The sequence below is a fragment of the Hyla sarda genome, unplaced genomic scaffold (genome assembly GCF_029499605.1).
Source record: "Hyla sarda isolate aHylSar1 unplaced genomic scaffold, aHylSar1.hap1 scaffold_2697, whole genome shotgun sequence".
Lineage (NCBI taxonomy): Eukaryota > Metazoa > Chordata > Amphibia > Anura > Hylidae > Hyla > Hyla sarda.
This window is the reverse complement of record NW_026609393.1, coordinates 25,561-31,560: the sequence shown is the minus strand read 5'-3', so window position 1 is coordinate 31,560 and position 6,000 is coordinate 25,561. Positions and strand designations below refer to the sequence as shown.

General features: G+C 46.8%; 3 non-coding genes across 3 annotated transcripts; all 3 read left to right on the top strand.

The window, feature by feature from the left end:
• The first annotated feature begins 815 nt into the window (after nucleotides 1-815).
• On the top strand, nucleotides 816-1,006 carry LOC130324995 (U2 spliceosomal RNA). Its single transcript, XR_008869886.1, has one exon. It is a non-coding gene; the product is annotated as a U2 spliceosomal RNA (small nuclear RNA).
• Nucleotides 1,007-3,098: 2,092 nt separating this feature from the next.
• LOC130324994 (U2 spliceosomal RNA) lies at nucleotides 3,099-3,289 on the top strand. Its single transcript, XR_008869885.1, has one exon. It is a non-coding gene; the product is annotated as a U2 spliceosomal RNA (small nuclear RNA).
• A 2,102-nt stretch (nucleotides 3,290-5,391) lies between these two features.
• LOC130324993 (U2 spliceosomal RNA) lies at nucleotides 5,392-5,582 on the top strand. The gene has a single exon (XR_008869884.1). It is a non-coding gene; the product is annotated as a U2 spliceosomal RNA (small nuclear RNA).
• The last annotated feature ends 418 nt before the right edge of the window (nucleotides 5,583-6,000 follow it).

Genomic DNA, 6,000 nt, shown 5'->3' with positions numbered 1-6,000 from the left:
TGTGTCCAGGCCCAGGAGCCTTAGCACTGTGCTGTGATGTCACTCAATACCACTGACATCACTAGGTGTAAACAACATCTCTCCTTTGCTGTGTATGTGACTATGGAGCTGTTTGGTGATGTCGTCTATTATGGCCTTCATAGAAGCAACAGGAGATTGTTGCATCCATCTAGAACCCTCAGAACTACAGTGCTATGATGTCACTCACTTCCACAGGCCTTGCAGAGTGTAAACAACAACAACCCAGCTTTGTTGTGTATGTAACCATAGGGATTTGTGATGTCACCTAGAACCTTCACAGCAGCGACAGCTTTATGAGGAGCATCAGCACTGCTCTGCCTGAGCAGAACCATCACCGCCATAGGTTGTCAAATAACCCGGATTTAACCCACACAGGTAAGTCCAATGGGGTGCAGGCATGTCCTCTATGCTTACAGCTTCCCGTGGGTGTTGGTTTGATACCGTTTGGGGACAGCCAAGGAGGCATCTGCAGGCAACAAAGGTAGGTGTGTGCTTGTGTGTGTGTTTCCTATGCAGATCCTAAGCCCAGTGTCACATGCAAGTAGGAGGAGTAAGAAGGGTTCCTGGCAAATCCGGGTTATGGATTGCATTTAAAAAGGCCCCGTGGGAGTGCAATGGGCCCCTGTCTTGCTGCTTAGCAATAATGGTATGGGTTTAGGTTCTGCTGTGTGTACTGGTGGTTGACTGCCCCCCAGCCCAGAGTGTGCATGGAAAATTGTCTGGCAGCCTCCCTGACAGCAAGCAGTGATAGTGCCCATGAAGGGCACCTTGTTGGGCCCGCCCCTTTCACGGTTATCGCTTCTCGGCCTTTTGGCTAAGATCAAGTGTAGTATCTGTTCTTATCAGTTTAATATCTGATACGTCCCCTATCTGGGGACCATATATTAAATGGATTTTTGAGAACGGGGGCCGATTTCGAAGCTTGCTTCCGTCGCCCTATGCATTGACCCGATATGGCAGTATCTTCGGGTACAGTGCACCACCCCCTTACAGGGTTAAAAAGAAAGATTCCTACTTTCATTGCTACCTGCTTGCTGGCTAGCCAGCTAGCCAGCCCTGTGGGCCTTGCTGCTGCTGCAGCCAAAAAACAAAAGGTGGTGCTGCTGCTGCTTCTGCTGCTTCTGCTTCTGCTTGTGTCTGGCCGCTGTTGGAGCGTCCAGGCACAGGACTTCTGCTGCTGCTGACTAAATGGCCTCCTTAATTGGATCATTTGAGTAGCCAGCACACCTGTGCAGGTAGGGCATGACATGATAGGCAGCTGCCTTGATAGCGGGTGGGTGCTGAATGTTCCTAATTGACAAAATAAGATTAATGCTTATGAAGAAATATAAAATCTCATCCCTTCCCCAATATCGCGCCACACCCCTACCCCTTAATTCCCTGGTTGAACTTGATGGACATATGTCTTTTTTCGACCGTACTAACTATGTAACTATGTAACATAACATGGGGGGGGGGGGGGGTCTCCTGGCTGTTCACACAGGTTTGTCATTGCTGTACATTGACCATGCATTGCTTCTGTGGTATTGCAAAGGCAAAGACAAATGCTTCCAGCCATCCATTGCACTAATGGATTGGTCATCAGCTGGCTGTCTATGTCCCGCATCAATATAGACCAAAGTACAGAGGGTTAGGCTATGCTATTGTGCACCTACCTGATGCATCAGAAGGTGCGAGGCCCTTGCTAAATTCTGTGCACAGACTTTGAGATCTATACTTTAGACTGTATCTAAACCTGCTCCAACATGGACTGACATTCTGGCCTACTTTCAGCCGATGCGACTTGTCTGTCGCTGAACAGTCGCTTTTTATGTATTCAGCACCTATGTATAATGTTGTAAAAATGCTCTAGAAGCTAAAGTCGCAGAAATGTCACACATATTTGGCCTGCAACTTTCTGTGCGACAAATTCAGACAGGAAAAATCAGTATAAATCCTTAGAAAATTATCCCCCAGTGTCTCCATCTGCTGGCGGTATTGAATAAGCATTGCTGCACTGATGGGGTATGCATTAGACGAAAAAAAAGAAGAAAAAGAAGAATAATACGCCCAGAAAAGAGGCGAAAAGGAGAAAAACGTAAAAAAACTTGAAAAAAAAGTAAGAGGAAGAGAAGGGAAAAAAAGGTGGAAATGGGTTTAAAAGTGATTTCGGCGGAGAAATATATATATATATATATATATATATATATATATATATATATATACGCGCACACACACACATATATATAAACGTATTCTCCGTTGAGATATTGCAGCCGCTGCTGTGTCCAGGCCCAGGAGCCTTAGCACTGTGCTGTGATGTCACTCAATACCACTGACATCACTAGGTGTAAACAACATCTCTCCTTTGCTGTGTATGTGACTATGGAGCTGTTTGGTGATGTCGTCTATTATGGCCTTCATAGAAGCAACAGGAGATTGTTGCATCCATCTAGAACCCTCAGAACTACAGTGCTATGATGTCACTCACTTCCACAGGCCTTGCAGAGTGTAAACAACAACAACCCAGCTTTGTTGTGTATGTAACCATAGGGATTTGTGATGTCACCTAGAACCTTCACAGCAGCGACAGCTTTATGAGGAGCATCAGCACTGCTCTGCCTGAGCAGAACCATCACCGCCATAGGTTGTCAAATAACCCGGATTTAACCCACACAGGTAAGTCCAATGGGGTGCAGGCATGTCCTCTATGCTTACAGCTTCCCGTGGGTGTTGGTTTGATACCGTTTGGGGACAGCCAAGGAGGCATCTGCAGGCAACAAAGGTAGGTGTGTGCTTGTGTGTGTGTTTCCTATGCAGATCCTAAGCCCAGTGTCACATGCAAGTAGGAGGAGTAAGAAGGGTTCCTGGCAAATCCGGGTTATGGATTGCATTTAAAAAGGCCCCGTGGGAGTGCAATGGGCCCCTGTCTTGCTGCTTAGCAATAATGGTATGGGTTTAGGTTCTGCTGTGTGTACTGGTGGTTGACTGCCCCCCAGCCCAGAGTGTGCATGGAAAATTGTCTGGCAGCCTCCCTGACAGCAAGCAGTGATAGTGCCCATGAAGGGCACCTTGTTGGGCCCGCCCCTTTCACGGTTATCGCTTCTCGGCCTTTTGGCTAAGATCAAGTGTAGTATCTGTTCTTATCAGTTTAATATCTGATACGTCCCCTATCTGGGGACCATATATTAAATGGATTTTTGAGAACGGGGGCCGATTTCGAAGCTTGCTTCCGTCGCCCTATGCATTGACCCGATATGGCAGTATCTTCGGGTACAGTGCACCACCCCCTTACAGGGTTAAAAAGAAAGATTCCTACTTTCATTGCTACCTGCTTGCTGGCTAGCCAGCTAGCCAGCCCTGTGGGCCTTGCTGCTGCTGCAGCCAAAAAACAAAAGGTGGTGCTGCTGCTGCTTCTGCTGCTGCTGCTTCTGCTTCTGCTTGTGTCTGGCCGCTGTTGGAGCGTCCAGGCACAGGACTTCTGCTGCTGCTGACTAAATGGCCTCCTTAATTGGATCATTTGAGTAGCCAGCACACCTGTGCAGGTAGGGCATGACATGATAGGCAGCTGCCTTGATAGCGGGTGGGTGCTGAATGTTCCTAATTGACAAAATAAGATTAATGCTTATGAAGAAATATAAAATCTCATCCCTTCCCCAATATCGCGCCACACCCCTACCCCTTAATTCCCTGGTTGAACTTGATGGACATATGTCTTTTTTCGACCGTACTAACTATGTAACTATGTAACATAACATGGGGGGGGGGGGGGGTCTCCTGGCTGTTCACACAGGTGTGTCATTGCTGTACATTGACCATGCATTGCTTCTGTGGTATTGCAAAGGCAAAGACAAATGCTTCCAGCCATCCATTGCACTAATGGATTGGTCATCAGCTGGCTGTCTATGTCCCGCATCAATATAGACCAAAGTACAGAGGGTTAGGCTATGCTATTGTGCACCTACCTGATGCATCAGAAGGTGCGAGGCCCTTGCTAAATTCTGTGCACAGACTTTGAGATCTATACTTTAGACTGTATCTAAACCTGCTCCAACATGGACTGACATTCTGGCCTACTTTCAGCCGATGCGACTTGTCTGTCGCTGAACAGTCGCTTTTTATGTATTCAGCACCTATGTATAATGTTGTAAAAATGCTCTAGAAGCTAAAGTCGCAGAAATGTCACACATATTTGGCCTGCAACTTTCTGTGCGACAAATTCAGACAGGAAAAATCAGTATAAATCCTTAGAAAATTATCCCCCAGTGTCTCCATCTGCTGGAGGTATTGAATAAGCATTGCTGCACTGATGGGGTATGCATTAGACGAAAAAAAAGAAGAAAAAGAAGAATAATACGCCCAGAAAAGAGGCGAAAAGGAGAAAAACGTAAAAAAACGTGAAAAAAAAGTAAGAGGAAGAGAAGGGAAAAAAAGGTGGAAATGGGTTTAAAAGTGATTTCGGCGGAGAAATATATATATATATATATATATATATATATATATATATATATATATATACGCGCACACACACACATATATATAAACGTATTCTCCGTTGAGATATTGCAGCCGCTGCTGTGTCCAGGCCCAGGAGCCTTAGCACTGTGCTGTGATGTCACTCAATACCACTGACATCACTAGGTGTAAACAACATCTCTCCTTTGCTGTGTATGTGACTATGGAGCTGTTTGGTGATGTCGTCTATTATGGCCTTCATAGAAGCAACAGGAGATTGTTGCATCCATCTAGAACCCTCAGAACTACAGTGCTATGATGTCACTCACTTCCACAGGCCTTGCAGAGTGTAAACAACAACAACCCAGCTTTGTTGTGTATGTAACCATAGGGATTTGTGATGTCACCTAGAACCTTCACAGCAGCGACAGCTTTATGAGGAGCATCAGCACTGCTCTGCCTGAGCAGAACCATCACCGCCATAGGTTGTCAAATAACCCGGATTTAACCCACACAGGTAAGTCCAATGGGGTGCAGGCATGTCCTCTATGCTTACAGCTTCCCGTGGGTGTTGGTTTGATACCGTTTGGGGACAGCCAAGGAGGCATCTGCAGGCAACAAAGGTAGGTGTGTGCTTGTGTGTGTGTTTCCTATGCAGATCCTAAGCCCAGTGTCACATGCAAGTAGGAGGAGTAAGAAGGGTTCCTGGCAAATCCGGGTTATGGATTGCATTTAAAAAGGCCCCGTGGGAGTGCAATGGGCCCCTGTCTTGCTGCTTAGCAATAATGGTATGGGTTTAGGTTCTGCTGTGTGTACTGGTGGTTGACTGCCCCCCAGCCCAGAGTGTGCATGGAAAATTGTCTGGCAGCCTCCCTGACAGCAAGCAGTGATAGTGCCCATGAAGGGCACCTTGTTGGGCCCGCCCCTTTCACGGTTATCGCTTCTCGGCCTTTTGGCTAAGATCAAGTGTAGTATCTGTTCTTATCAGTTTAATATCTGATACGTCCCCTATCTGGGGACCATATATTAAATGGATTTTTGAGAACGGGGGCCGATTTCGAAGCTTGCTTCCGTCGCCCTATGCATTGACCCGATATGGCAGTATCTTCGGGTACAGTGCACCACCCCCTTACAGGGTTAAAAAGAAAGATTCCTACTTTCATTGCTACCTGCTTGCTGGCTAGCCAGCTAGCCAGCCCTGTGGGCCTTGCTGCTGCTGCAGCCAAAAAACAAAAGGTGGTGCTGCTGCTGCTTCTGCTGCTGCTGCTTCTGCTGCTTCTGCTTCTGCTTGTGTCTGGCCGCTGTTGGAGCGTCCAGGCACAGGACTTCTGCTGCTGCTGACTAAATGGCCTCCTTAATTGGATCATTTGAGTAGCCAGCACACCTGTGCAGGTAGGGCATGACATGATAGGCAGCTGCCTTGATAGCGGGTGGGTGCTGAATGTTCCTAATTGACAAAATAAGATTAATGCTTATGAAGAAATATAAAATCTCATCCCTTCCCCAATATCGCGCCACACCCCTACCCCTTAATTCCCTGGTTGA